The sequence below is a fragment of the Pleurodeles waltl genome, chromosome 7 (genome assembly GCF_031143425.1).
Source record: "Pleurodeles waltl isolate 20211129_DDA chromosome 7, aPleWal1.hap1.20221129, whole genome shotgun sequence".
NCBI classification, from domain to species: Eukaryota; Metazoa; Chordata; class Amphibia; order Caudata; family Salamandridae; genus Pleurodeles; species Pleurodeles waltl.
In genome coordinates, this window is record NC_090446.1 from 1,324,389,808 (window position 1) to 1,324,404,927 (window position 15,120).

Sequence of the window (15,120 nt, forward strand, 5' to 3'; positions counted from 1 at the left end):
CCCAGCACATTACAACACTCACATCGACAGACAGCGCCACTCAAGGGCCCATCACTTACATACGCCCACATGCCTGATACAACAATCACACCAGCTGATGGAAGTGTGTGGACTGGTGTTTGGCTGGCAGTCTGTTGCAATAGCCAACAGCAAGTCAATATGTACACTCTCAGCCAAGCCCCACTCCACACACAATGGCATCATTTTTTTTTTTTTTAAACAGAGGAACCCCTAACTAAGAAGAAAGAATTACAAAACTACAAACACAAAAGCTCTAACTAAGAACATGACAGAAATGCTAACCATGAAACTAAACACATGAAACTACAAAACAGACATGAGTTTACACTCATGGTTGTTCCGAGAAATTCTTCTGGGTGTGGTAATTCTTAAAACAACCACCGACACACAGCCTAGGCTTTGAAGGACAATCTGGGCAGTACATTCGAGTCTCCCTCCGGATACCTCTTCGAAAACACACTCTACATTTCTTAGCTGGAAAGTCTTTTTTGGGTGTGGGAGGAATGGTCTCAGCAAAGTGGCGATCTTTCAATCTAGCCACATCCTCCACCACTGCTTCTCTAGGAACTCTGGCCTGTTCCACAACAATAAGGCTCTCTATCACTGACTCCTGAAATTTCACAAATGTCATCTTTGACTCTGGAGACCTATCCCTAAACACAATAAAAGCATTGAAGGTTGCTAAGTGGAAGAGGTGAAGTGCTAACTTCTTATACCAAACGTAAGAGTTACGAATAGCAGTATAAGGTTCCAACCTCTGGTCAACTCTATCTACACCTCCCATGTGCTTATTATAATCTAAAATGCACACAGGTTTGCGCACTTCAGCAACCTGGCCCCAAACAGTCCCAGGGGAAGTACTCTCATCATGGATGGTACTTAGCATGTAGACATCCCTCTTGTCTGAAAATTTCAAAGCTAGCAGCTCCTCGTTCCGCAAGGCACAGCACTGTCCCCTCTCAAGTTTTTTACAGACAAGCTCCCTTGGATAGCTTTTCAGGTTAGAACGGATTGTGCCACAAGCAACTGTGTCCACTCTAAACAATTCCTTGAACAACTGCACACCAGTGTAGAAGTTATCTACATACAAATGGTGACCTTTGTTGAACAGTCGTCTACCAAGATCCCACACAATTTTCTCAGTAACTCCAAAAGTGGGAGGACAACCAGGGGGGTCAATATTGGAATCCCTACCAGTGTACACACGGAAACTATACACATATCCTGTCCTACTTTCAGACAGCATATACAATTTAATTCCATATCGTGCCCTTTTGCTAGGAATGTACTGCCTAAAAACCAAACGACCCTTGAAGAGGACCAAAGGCTCGTCCACACTTAACTCTTTGCCTGGAACATAGACCTCCGAAAACTGATCTACAAAATGATCAAGGACAGGCCTAATCTTAAAAAGACGGTCAGAATCTGGGTGATCTTGTGGCAAGGCTAATGCATTGTCAACAAAATGCAGCATCCTAAGAAGAAGCAAATACCGATTACGACTCATGGTCGCTGGAAATATAGCTGATGCCATCAAGGGACGAGAAGACCAATAAGAAGCCAGTGACGGCTTCCTTATCAACCCCATCAAAAAAGTCAAACCCAAAAAACTTTTTTATCTCCTCCAAATTTGTGGGAATCCACTGGGCAGCTCTAGAGTGTGGCCTAAGTCTAGCAGCGTTGTCCCTCAAATGCTGCTCCGCATACAAATTAGTCTGCTCAACAATCTCTTCCAAAAACATATCATCCATGAATAACTCAAAGAAATTGATAGGCAAAAAGTTCTCTGTATTGGCGTTACACCCCGGTAGACCAGTAAAGGCAGGCAACTCTGGCTGCTCCATGTTTGGGGCAACCCAGACATCAGGTCTTATAACGGGAAACCTTCCAGCCCCAGGTTGCTGCACTATTGGCACATCAATGTCCTCCTTTAAAACAGGCCCTTCATCTGCACTAAGTGTGGCTTCATCATCAGAAGATTCCCCTCCAACAGAAACATCACTGCCAGAATCTCTGACTTCCTCCTCTGCCTCAGATGCAGAGTCCGTCTCATAGTCATGATCAGACTGTGACTCAAAAAGCATACCAACCACCTGCTGAGCGGTCATCATGCGGCTAGCCATGATCTCTCCTGCTAAAATTAACTGGACAAATTCACCACCAACAACCAGCACTGTGTAAGACAAGTAACAAAGTGTAGCTTTGTTAGTAAGAGTTATAAACTCAAAAACTATACCGCTCACTTGCCTGAAAAAGCTTGATTCACCAGCAACTACACAGCAATCACCAATGATATCCCACTAAAAATAAAGAAAGAAAGGCAAATTAGAAATAAGACAAAACAAATATCATTGTGCACAAACCTAAGGACAATTTCACACACAATCCTGCATTTAGTACACCCCCTACAAACATGTCATTCATGCATGGCAACAATACTCATTTGGAGTAAATTGTTTTTACTTACCTAAAACATGCAACTGTGCAAACTGCAGGTCAACCACCGCCAAAACCGCAAGGAGCCACAGCAAATAAAGCAAAAGCTTTGAACTAGAACAAAAAGGAGGAAAACATTTTTTATCACAAATGCAAAGACTTCTTCAGTTGACAAACACCCCACCATCAAACATTTAGAAATTGGTGCCTAAGTGGATTCTGCCATAGGGGCAGATGGGCCTACTAAAAAATAGGCCTGTCTGCCCCAAGGAAGCCAGAAAATACCTTTAGTAGTGTGTCCCCATGGAGAGCGACTCTTGCCAAAGGGGACAGCCCTCAAACAAAAAAAAACAAAAAAACACACACACAACACTATCCCTGGTGCCTAAGTGGCTTCTGCCCCCCTTGGGGGCAGGTGGGCCTAAGAAAATAGGCCCATCTGCCCCCAGGGGGTGCAGAAATGGCCAACAGGTCAATGCCCCCCTTGGGGGGGTGCCCCGTGACCAAGGGGACGCCCCCCCACAAAAATAAACAATAAAAAAAATCCCTGGCGTTCTAGTGGTTTCTGCCCCACTTGGGGGCAGATCAGCCTAAAAATAATAGGCTGATCTGTCTCCAAGGGGTGCAGAAATGGCCTGGGTACATGTGCCCCCAAAGTGGGGTGCGACCCTTGCCCAAGGCCCCCCCCATCCACTAACACACACACACACACTATCCCTGGTGTCTAAGTGGCTTCTGCCCCCCTTGGGGGCAGGTGGGCCTAAAAAAATAGGCCCATCTGCCCCCAGGGGGTGCAGAAATGGCCAACAGGTCAATGCCCCCCTTGGGGGGGGGCGCCCCGTGACCAAGGGGACGCCCCCCCACAAAAATAAACAAATAAAGAAAATCCCTGGCGTTCCAGTGGTTTCTGCCCCCCTTGGGGGCAGATCAGCCTAAAAATAATAGGCTGATCTGTCTCCAAGGGGTGCAGAAATGGCCTGGGTACATGTGCCCCCAAAGTGGGGGGTGACCCTTGCCCAAGGCCCCCCCCCATCCACTAACACACACACACACACACACACACACACACACACACTATCCCTGGTGTCTAAGTGGCTTCTGCCCCCCTTGGGTGCTGGTGGGCCTAAACAAATAGGCCCATCTGCCCCCAGGGGGTGCAGAAATGGCCAACAGGTCAATGCCCCCCTGGGGGGCGCCCCGTGACCAAGGGGACGCCCCCCCCCAAAAAAAAAAAAAAATCCCTGGCGTTCTAGTGGTTTCTGCCCCCCTTGGGGACAGATCAACCTAAAAATAATAGGCTGATCTGTCTCCAAGGGGTGCAGAAATGGCCTGGGTACATGTGCCCCCAAAGTGGGGGGCGACCCTTGCCCAAGGCCCCCCCCCATCCACTAACACACACACACACACACTATCCCTGGTGTCTAAGTGGCTTCTGCCCCCCTTGGGGGCAGGTGGGCCTAAAAGAATAGGCCCATCTGCCCCCAGGGGGTGCAGAAATGGCCAACAGGTCAATGCCCCCCTTGGGGGGGCGCCCCGTGACCAAGGGGACGCCCCCCCACAAAAATAAGCAAATAAAAAAAATCCCTGGCGTTCTAGTGGTTTCTGCCCCCCTTGGGGGCAGATCAGCCTAAAAATAATAGGCTGATCTGTCTTCAAGTGGTGCAGAAATGGCCTGGGTACATGTGCCCCCAAAGTGGGGGGTGACCGTTGCCCAAGGCCCCCCCCCCCCATCCACTAACACACACACACACACACACACACACTATCCCTGGTTTCTAAGTGGCTTCTGCCCCCCTTGGGGGCAGGTGGGCCTAAACAAATAGGCCCATCTGCCCCCAGGGGGTGCAGAAATGGCCAACAGGTCAATGCCCCCCTTGGGGGGGCGCCCCATGACCAAGGGGACGCCCCCCCACAAAAATAAACAAATAAAAAAAATCCCTGGCGTTCTAGTGGTTTCTGCCCCCCTTGGGGGCAGATCAACCTAAAAATAATAGGCTGATCTGTCTCCAAGGGGTGCAGAAATGGCCTGGGTACATGTGCCCCCAAAGTGGGGGGCGACCCTTGCCCAAGGCCCCCCCCATCCACTAACACACACACACACACACACTATTCCTGGTGTCTAAGTGGCTTCTGCCCCCCTTGGGGGCAGGTGGGCCTAAAAAAATAGGCCCATCTGCCCCCAGGGGGTGCAGAAATGGCCAACAGGTCAATGCCCCCCTTGGGGGGGTGCCCCGTGACCAAGGGGACGCCCCCCCACAAAAATAAACAAATAAAAAAAATCCCTGGTGTTCTAGTGGTTTCTGCCCCCCTTGGGGGCAGATCAGCCTAAAAATAATAGGCTGATCTGTCTCCAAGGGGTGCAGAAATGGCCTGGGTACATGTGCCCCCAAAGTGGGGGGCGACCCTTGCCCAAGGCCCCCCCCCCATCCACTAACACACACACACACACACCCTATCCCTGGTGTCTAAGTGGCTTCTGCCCCCCTTGGGGGCAGGTGGGCCTAAAATAATAGGCCCATCTGCCCCAGGGGGTGCAGAAATGGCCAACAGGTCAATGCCCCCCTTGGGGGGGCACCCCGTGACCAAGGGGACACCCCCCCACAAAAATAAACAAATAAAAAAAATCCCTGGCGTTCTAGTGGTTTCTGCCCCCCTGGGGGCAGATCAGCCTAAAAATAATAGGCTGATCTGTCTCCAAGGGGTGCAGAAATGGCCTGGGTACATGTGCCCCCAAAGTGGGGGGCGACCCTTGCCCAAGGCCCCCCCCCATCCACTAACACACACACACACACACACACACTATCCCTGGTGTCTAAGTGGCTTCTGCCCCCCTTGGGGGCAGGTGGGCCTAAAAAAATAGGCCCATCTGCCCCCAGGGGGTGCAGAAATGGCCAACAGGTCAATGCCCCCCTTGGGGGGGCGCCCCGTGACCAAGGGGACGCCCCTCCACAAAAATAAACAAATAAAAAAAATCCCTGGCGTTCTAGTGGTTTCTGCCCCCCTTGGTGGCAGATCAGCCTAAAAATAATAGGCTGATCTGTCTCCAAGGGGTGCAGAAATGGCCTGGGTACATGTGCCCCCAAAGTGGGGGGCGACCCTTGCCCAAGGCCCCCCCCCATCCACTAACACACACACACACTATCCCTGGTGTCTAAGTGGCTTCTGCCCCCCTTGGGGGCAGGTGGGCCTAAAAAAATAGGCCCATCTGCCCCCAGGGGGGGCAGAAATGGCCAACAGGTTAATGCCCCCCTTGGGGGGGGTGCCCTGTGCCCAAGGGGACACCCCCCCACAAAAATAAACACATAAAAAAAAATCCCTGCCGTTCTAGTGGTTTCTGCCCCCCTTGGGGCAGATCAGCCTAAAAATAATAGGCTGATCTGCCCTCAAGGGGGGCAGAAATGGCCCTAAAAGTCATGCCCCCCAAAGGGGAGCGACCCTTGCCCAAGGGGGCGTCCCCCACCCACTACACACACAATCCCTGGTGCCTAAGTGGCTTCTGCCCCCCTTGGGGGCAGATGGACCTAAAAAAAATAGGCCGATCTGCCCCCAAGGGGGGCAGAAAAGGCCAACAGTTCTCTGTCCCCTTGGGGGGGGCGCCCCTTGCCCAAGGGGGCACCCCCCACATAAATACACATAAAAATAAAAAACCCTGGTGATCTAGTGTTTTCTGCCCCCCTTGGGGGCAGATCTGGCTAAAAAGTAGGCCAATCTGCCCCCAAGGGGGGCAGAAATGACCGTAAATGATTTCCCCCTAAAGGGGAGCGACCCTTGCTCAAGGGGCCGCTCCCCGCGTGCCAGACAGAGTACATAAATACAGAAAAATAAAATCCCTGGTGTCTAGTGGGCATTCCTGCTGCCCGATCGCAATGCGATCGGGCAGCAGGAATGCTCAAAGAGACACCGGGGGAAAGGAAAAGCCTTTCTTTTCCCCCGGTGCCTCTTTAGCCCAAACCCCCCACCCACCGGGAAGAGGAACTCACCTCTTCTCTCAACGCCGCACAGGAAGCAAATGGCTTCCTGTGCGGCGATATCCCCATAATGACGTCAGCGCGCGATCGCGCGCTGACGTCATTATGGGGGGTGGGGGGGTTGGGGTGGAAGGGGAAGGGCTTCCCCTTCCATCCCTGACTTTGGGGGTTGGGGGGAAGCACACAGAGGGAGCGAGAGCGCTCCCTCTGGGCTGTGTGCCGAGGACGTAGTGGTTACGTCCTCGGCACAGCAGCACTGTGCCGAAGGACGTAACCACTACGTCCTCGGCACAGAAGGGGTTAAGGAGAGGATATGTGTCAACCACAATATTTTGATTTAAAGACCTTAAATCAACACATAACCTCACCCTACCATCAGATTTCCGCGTGATAACCACTGGAGAAATCCATGGAGACAGGTTCTATTATACCTTCAGATAACATATTACTAATCACATTCTTGACCTCATCCCTCACCACAAAGGGTATTTTGCACAGTTTATGCTGCCTTGACAAAGCATCATCTTTTAAAATGATTTTGTGTACATAGCCCTTCAAACATCCCAAATTTTTTTTTTTAAACATCTTTTGCCGCCTCCAAAACATCATGCAATTGCATATCCTCCACCACAATAATTTGATTGGGCGCCCTTGGACTAATAACAATATTGAGATCAAATTGATGCATCCAACCTAAGATAGGTGGGCCTGCCAAGGCTGCATAAACTTTCCCATGACACTCCTCCCTTCAAACTGTATTAATTTTAACATGTATCCCAACAAATGAATTTTCCCTCCTTGATATCCACCAGGAGAGATATCTTTTGGAAACAACTCCTCATCCTTCCAATGTTCTCTGAACACACTCTCAGGGATTATAGTATACTACAAACCAGAATCTATCATAAGATTAACCTGAAATTCACCTATAGTGAAGAGAGCAGTAGGCCTAGAAATTCTTTGCACACTACCGGACTCCACTAAACTCTCTTCATGATCCACGACTAAAATACTATCCTCACAAGGAATATTACAGCATCCTCCCACTACATTTATGCTTGACTTTGCATATTTGAAAGATTTACCATTTTCCTTTACACATACGAGCATAGTGCCCCTTGGGGCCACACTTACGACACTCTTTGTTGATGGCAAAACACTTCTTAGAATCGGCCAAATGGTATGCACTGCCACAACAAGAGCATTCTTTCCAATTTACTTTGGAAAAAACTTTTATTTTAAACTGTACCTACTTGTTGAGTCCCCAAACTGTCAGTAGTTAAAACCATAACATCCACGGACGTATCTCTTTTTTTCTAGTTCTTTTATACACCGTTGTAACTCTTCAATAACTTTTGCCATTTCAATCGCCTCTTGCAAAGTAGGGTCCTTAGTAGCCCATAACCTCTCCTGAACCTTCCTATCACGACACTGGACAATCAGTTGATCTCATATTAGCTCTTCAGTCATAGACCCAAACATACATTTGACTGATAATTCCCTCAACCTCGACACAAAGTCGTCAGTAAACTCATGGTGATCCTGTGGTTGAGTATAGAACTTATATCTAGCTAAAACTAAATTAGTCTCCTTGGCAAATCTATTCTCCAACCTTTTAATAGCCTCTCTGAATACATCATCCATTGGCTGACTTTTAGGACCCAAAACAGGAGGTAAGTATTTAAAAATGCGCTGACCTTCACAACCTAGAGTACTCAACAGGATAGCTTTCTTTCTCTGAGAAGAAAATGTTGACCATCTAAGGCAATAATATAATTATCTAGCATCTCTAGCCAATCTTCTCAGGGCAAAATAGGTATCCCTGGAAGAGGTAGGAATAAAGGTGGAGGAGATATATTGCTCTGAGTAGCCATTGCTAACATAAACTGCTTGTGCTATAACCAAGAACTGTTGAATTCCTTGAGACAGTACATTAATATTTCAGATAATCGAACACAATAACACATAGAAACAGGTGTGCAGATCACCATTGAAACAACTCAAACAAACCCTCCAGCAAACATTGCACCAGCAGTTTCCTCTGCACAAATATATATATAAAGAGGTGTGCAGATCACCGTAAGCAGGAAAAGATATGCAGATTTCCGCAGGACATCACAAGATGAATAAATTAAACAAGGAAAATAGGTACCGGTGTGCAGATCACCTTAAGTGGGAAAACTCTGCACAAACACTCCAAATGCAGGCACGACGTGAAGAGACACTCCTCTTCTTCCTCCTCCCCTTGCGCCTTCAATCAGAGGCAGCTCACATGAAGGGGAACGTCTGTTATGCCTAGACGCTCCTCCCCTTGCTCCTCCCCTTGCTCCTTTGACCGGAGACAGACACACGTGTATGGGTAAACGAGAGGAATGTCTGTTACGTTCCTCCCCTTCCTCCTTCCTCTACGCCCTGAGACACACTCTCAAGACCTCCAAGAGCACGTCAATTGCTGTGCGACACTTCCTCCTCCTCTTTCCACCGGAGGTCGAGCATGGTTGTTCAACACTCGTTCACGGAGGGCTTAACTCCAAAGCCCTATAGGATAAAGCCACACTGTCAGGGGCTGCCTGTGCAGAGCGCTTGCACGCCAACGTCGGGATAAAACCTGTCGGCTGACCTAGGTTGTGTTCTTGACTGCCTTCGTCGCCAAAATGTGGTAAGTAAACTCAATACACACAGTGAGGTTCTTGAATAAAGCTTTAATTGAAGCAACACGACCTAGCGTCCAGCCATCACCGAGAGAGGTGAGTAACTGCCTTCTCTCAAAGGTCAGGACATAGGCATTCGCAGAACATTGCAAGTAAGCAAAACATAACACTGTCCATGTTCTTTCACCAAGTTTGCACAAGTTTTTCACCCTACTTTTGACAATTAGCACAGATAATTGCCACTGGGTAAAATATGGTGGTAAGTGACTGGGCTAAAACCAGACTTGGCATAACTTTCGCTTGACTCCTACTAGACGCCACTATTAAAATTGAGTAAATTGCATAAGGGGCTGTTTTAAAACGTAGGTCAATAGGACACTATAAGGAAAGCTACTGGAAATTATGAGACAGGGAGGAACAAATTATGCAGCAGGAGTATCTACATTGTGTTGCAGAAAATGCAAATTATTCAGACTAATGGTCTCATTTTGTGGTAGTATTACTTCATTATTTTGACATTGTTACACCTGCTAACACCATGGGGCATATTTACAAGTAAGTGGTGCATCGGATATGATGTGCCACTTTTCTTGCACCCCATTAACATCACCATGTTAGCGCCATATTTACAATACGGTGCACCATGGAATACGTTAGCACAATAGCGTCAACATTTGTTGGCGCTATTGTGGCGCATTAGTCGACTAGCACCAAAACTTATGGAGCTAGTCCAGTAATGCATGGGGAGGCCTATTGGAAACAATGGAAGCGGCACTTTAACGCAGAAGGGAAAAATGGCACAGTGAAATCTCATAAATTTTACTGCACCATTTTTCTGGACTTCCTAACGAACGCACCCCTTGCATACATTATGCCTGGCGCAGGCAGAATGTGGTGCAAGGGGTTAAAAAGTGGCACAATGCTTGCATTGCACTACTTTGTAAATCTGGCCCAGGGAAAAGGCCTCCGTGACGCCGCCTTAGCGTAAAAATAATTATGCTATTACAGCGGAAGGAGGTGCTAGGGGCTTGTAAATATGTCCCTATGTACCAGTTTAACACTCAAGTATAGCAAAAGCAACTGAAAGGGGACCAGTCAACCTTTGCATTAGGCAACACATGTCGCTCCATTTATCGTAACTTTTCATCCAATTGAGCTAGAAACGATGTTTTTTTTTTTTTTTTTTAATCTGCAAATTATGCAGAAGATGATAGATTATTAAACAAATGTGGTACATGCACAATTATGCAAACAACACCTCGGCCACACAATCGCATAACTCCAGTGGCCCTCGCTCTAAGGAAGAGAGTGATATGTATTATTTATTCCCCAGTGGGAAATGAATTGATGACGTGCAATACGTAAACGATGACTAGTGTATTATCAGATCGCTCTAGTGCGGCCTCAGGATCTGCAAGAGAGGGAGAAGGAGCGGCTCACCGGATAAATGGGGTTGATGGTCCAGAGGAATGAACGCTCTGTTCTGCAACCATAAAGTCAGCCAGTTTCCCTTTGTGCTGAATCAACTGCTTCCTCCTACTGTATCTTCTAATTATCTCTCCTGTCTGACACCTCTTCCTGCTCTGTTTTTCTGCCTTTCTTCTCACTGCCCCTCGCTCGGGTGTCTCTGTCAGACTCATTATGCAGAGGGTGGCTGTGTGTGTCCTCTTTTCCAGCATCGCCGATGAACTAGGACCGGTTCTCCACTCAACGCTTACTCTTCGGTGGTTCGAGGTGTTTATATTGCACTTTGTGCCATCAGCAATGGCAATTTGACTGTGAGTTCCAGGCACAGGTGACTTGCAGAAGTCTTTCCCTTTGTCTTTCCCTCTCCGAGTTCCTGTTTCATTTGCCGCTGTGGGAGTGAGTTTGCCCTTTTGTTGCTCTTTGCTGTGCTTTTGCCTCAATGGACTTCTTTTATATTATTTTTGTGTACCTTAACTCACTTGTTCCTTTCCCGCTATGAAATTCTTTCTTTTGGCCTTTCTACTATGAGTTCCCTTCTTCTGACCTTACCACTGTGAATTCCTTTCCCTCTTGTCTTACTGCTATGATTTCTCTTCTTTTGGTCCTGCTGCTATACAATCACTTCCTTTTGGCCTCACCACCATAAAGTCCCTTCTTCTGGCCTTACCCCTATGAATTCCGCTCTTTTGGCCTTACCGCTATGAATTCGAGAGTTGCCTTCCTCTTTCCTGATCTTGCTGTGTTCCTTCTCTATTTCCATACCCTGATAAGGAAATAACTTCCTATTGTTTCTACTTTTGGACAGATAAATGTATTTCTCCTGTCCACGCTCGCTATGTCCCATTCTTGTTGCTGTAACCTCAGTTACCTCCGCTCACCCTGCCTTTATCCACAACTAGCGATTCCTTCCTATTGCTTATAACACATTCCACTTGAACTGATAATGCACACCTGTATTTTCTAAAATACTTTTACCTTTGTACATTTCCTGTTTTTTTCGCCCTAGCCTCCGTCAGTTCCAGTCCCTTCATCCCTGTGAGCTACCTTCCTCTTGTTTACAGACTGAGATCCCTTCCGATGGTTCTTGCCATAACACATTCCTATTCTTGTCCCTTCATCCTTCTTACTTGCAGTCCATGCCAATTACCTCTGAGAGTTAAATTTCATATTGCCATCATTTTAAGAGCTCGCTCTTCATTGCTGCTGCCTTCCTTGTAGTTTTTCTCTTTAAATTCCCATCCCTTAAATCTATGAGTTACCTTCTTTTTTGCCTTCACTATGCGAGTTTCTCCCTGCTGCCCTTTACTCGGTGGGGTATTTTCCTATAGCCTGCTTCTCTCTGGGTTGCATTACTATTGCTGATACACCTTTGATTGTACTTCCATTGGTACTTACATATGTACATTTTCTTCCTTATACCCTTGCATCTAGGGATAGAGATAATTCCTGTCACCTGCTGTTCCCTTTCTTATTGGCTACAATTCTGTACAAAAATATCCGAAATTCACTTGTAGAATCATCTCCTTTTCCCCATATGTATATGGGTTAACCGTCTATTGCCGTACAGGAGAATTAGGGAGAAATTGGAAACACAGGATACAGGGCTTGCCCTACAAGGCCATATAAGGCCCTTTTTTGTCATAAAATCTGCAGTTCTCATAATCACAGAATTTGCCACTGCACAAGGGCTGTTCACAATGTACAAAAGCAGTTTTAAGTGTCGGAAAAGTTTTTCCAAATCCTAAAAGGGCTTTTGTGACCTTTTCTGAATATTAATTAGCAGAGGACATTAAAAGGATGCCCCCCTCATATTTACGAGTCAGAGAGGAATGTGGCAGTGGTTTGTGACCTCAATTGTAGTCACACATTTTAATCAGTCTCTAACTACCAATTTGAGGGTGTAAATGATTCTCAAAGAGAAATCTTCCCCTTCGGGAATGTTCTGTTATCTATGCTTGTATAGTGCCCGTATCACTCCCAGAGAAGTATCCCAGTACTGATGCAGCTGTCTAAGGTAAAGACAGAAGATGCTACTTAGAAGAGCCAGAATTTCAGAAGTTTTTTAAACCTTCCAAAATTCAAGCAGGAGCGAATTTGAAGAGGTTGTCTGTTCCAATGAAAGGGGCCTAATATGATATATAAATATTGGGGTCAGTAGTGCGTAGTCCGCAGACCTCAAGTTTCTACACGGAAGGTACTATGAAAGCCTTGTATGTGGTTATGAAGGGTCATTCCCATGAACGTCAATTTACCAAACTGCCAGAGGTAGCGGTGATGACATCACACGCTATTTCACCTTTACTTTTACTAACACAAGTTTACACTCAAACACACATTTACACATACACACACCCAGTCTCACTTAAGCACACACTCCCCTCAAAGCATGGAAACAATTTATATTTAAAATCTTTTTTTACTTGCCAGGGAGGGTCATATTCAAGCAAATTGTAATGAATTTTTATTACACCAATAGTGAATCAGAAAATATAATAAATGAATCAGAAAATATAATTCGATGTTGGTGATTAACAGAAAACAAAGAAAGTGAACCTGTAGTTGTGTTCCAGTCACTGAGTTTGCCACCTCTGAGGCCCGAAGTCTCAAAGGAAGAGCCAGGGGCCGCAAGGGGAAAGCCAGGGCGGCCCCTAAATGACGTCCATGGTCATTCCCAAATAATGCTGTGTGTGTAAGACACAGATTTGAACAGATTGTGCTTCCTTAGGGGTTTGCCAATGCAGGGATCTTAAAGCAGGTTCAGAAGGGGAGCCAGGAGGGTGTTTACAGGCTGAGCGGGCTTCCGTAATTGTACCATCTGTAGTTTAGACAGGAAAGCCTCTTTCACCACTACAAGAAGTGTGTTGCCATAGTCCAGGTGACTCGTTATGAGTCCCTTGACCATTGTTTTTCTGGAACTAACTGGGAGGCAGGGGGAAAACCACAAGTCTCCAATTCACTACAATTTCAACATCATAATCAATAAACATCATCAAATATTCTTTGGAGTCAATAATCTTTACACATCATGACACACCACACCTTTATGTAAAAGGTAGAAAGTTTATTTCCCTATATTAACAATGCTAATGTCACGTAAATTAGTCTCATAACCAAGTGGTAAACATACATAAACAACACAGGTTGACCAAATCTTCTAAAAAATCTAAATTTAGCTAACGCATTGACCACTAAACATTCAAGAGTCACAGTACAAATCAATAGCAAGAAAAACAGGACAATAGAAATAGCATTTATCTAGATTCAGCAAATGAGCAACATCAATTTTATTATTAATTAGTTAGCTTTCTCTGGGTCTCCCTAACTAACCTCTGATTAGAATAGCATGTTTGGACTTCATGGTCCCGACATGCACCCAAATATGGATCTATCAAAATTAGCGGTTGGTACCTAGAAACAAAGAACAAACGTACAACAAGAACAATAGCATTTTGTTATACCTCTACTCAATATGAAGCAGCAAGCTGTAATTATCTTTGTCAGCTGGACATCTGTTCGGTCAGCATCAGCAACGGGCAGTAAAAGGGTTTAGACACCGGGGTCTCTAAACTACCTGAACCATTTAAGAAACAATGTCTAAGGGATCAGCATTCAGCATCAGAATTTTAAGCAATAAAGTTAAAGGTAGAAATAAATCATCAGGAACTATTCAGCTCCCCAAACAGAATAGAATAAGCCTCTCTACAGGGTAAATCAAAGTAGGAAAAGGCACACTCCCTCTCTGTGCAGTTGGGCTAAATTAGAATGTCCTAAAGAACCTCCCACATTACCAATGGTCAGGAAATCGTACGTTTACAATTAGTCCAATAAAGATGAATCCCCAAATCCAAGATATAACAAAACTGTCTTTCACATGTCAAAGATTGGCTCCTCTTCTCCTGTTCCCATCGTCCGGCTTGTCAGGTAACCTTTTGTATCCATCGTACTCAAGTTGGTGCATCCATTGTTAGCTCCTGGGAACATCGCTGTCTCACACATACAACTATACAGTGTAACAATTTCTACTACAAGACGTTCTAGCAGGCAGTTCTCAAGAGAAAGTTAAAGACATCTGCTTGGTCAACACAGTGCAAACAATACATGAATTAATTTTTCCGGCTTGCATTCACAACATTTTATTAAACAGTGCAGTTTAATATGAGGTTGTGCAGATTAGGCCAAAACCTCACTAACTTAAAGCCTATAATTATTAAAGCAAAATACATAGTGTAAAATCATTATTTGACATACTGCCACAATTTTCTAAATGCAGGCGCTTCAAATAATATTTTTATTCATTTAATAAGGACATGTATTTAATGGTTTGGTTTAATGCCGACCACTCAAGTGGGCACATTTTCCAAGTTGCATATTATTTTCTACATTAGTCAATTTCGATACAAATTCTTAATCCAAAATACATAAATTAATTAGTAATACATTCAGCTTCCACAGTACCACAAATGGAAGTCACCTGTTCCGTCATTGTGAGCTTGTTGTCAACCCAATTTGTTTTTTACCATTCCCTTTGGACAAGGGATGTACCAAGCTCTTTCAGCCACCAGTCCTCTGCTCACAAT

General features: G+C 45.8%; 2 long non-coding RNA genes across 2 annotated transcripts in view; one reads left to right on the forward strand and one right to left on the reverse strand.

Annotated features, from left to right (window-relative positions):
• Positions 1–217: 217 nt before the first annotated feature.
• LOC138247390 (uncharacterized) lies at positions 218–8,722 on the reverse strand. Its single transcript, XR_011194482.1, has 3 exons — positions 8,593–8,722; positions 2,489–2,571; positions 218–2,321 (listed from the first exon to the last, which is right to left on the reverse strand). It is a non-coding gene; the product is annotated as an uncharacterized lncRNA (long non-coding RNA).
• A 132-nt stretch (positions 8,723–8,854) lies between these two features.
• Positions 8,855–15,120, forward strand: part of LOC138247392 (uncharacterized) — a 63,182-nt gene continuing 56,916 nt past the window's right edge. The window contains exon 1 of the long non-coding RNA XR_011194483.1: positions 8,855–9,084. This is a non-coding gene — a long non-coding RNA (uncharacterized lncRNA). The remainder of the gene's footprint in view (positions 9,085–15,120) is intronic.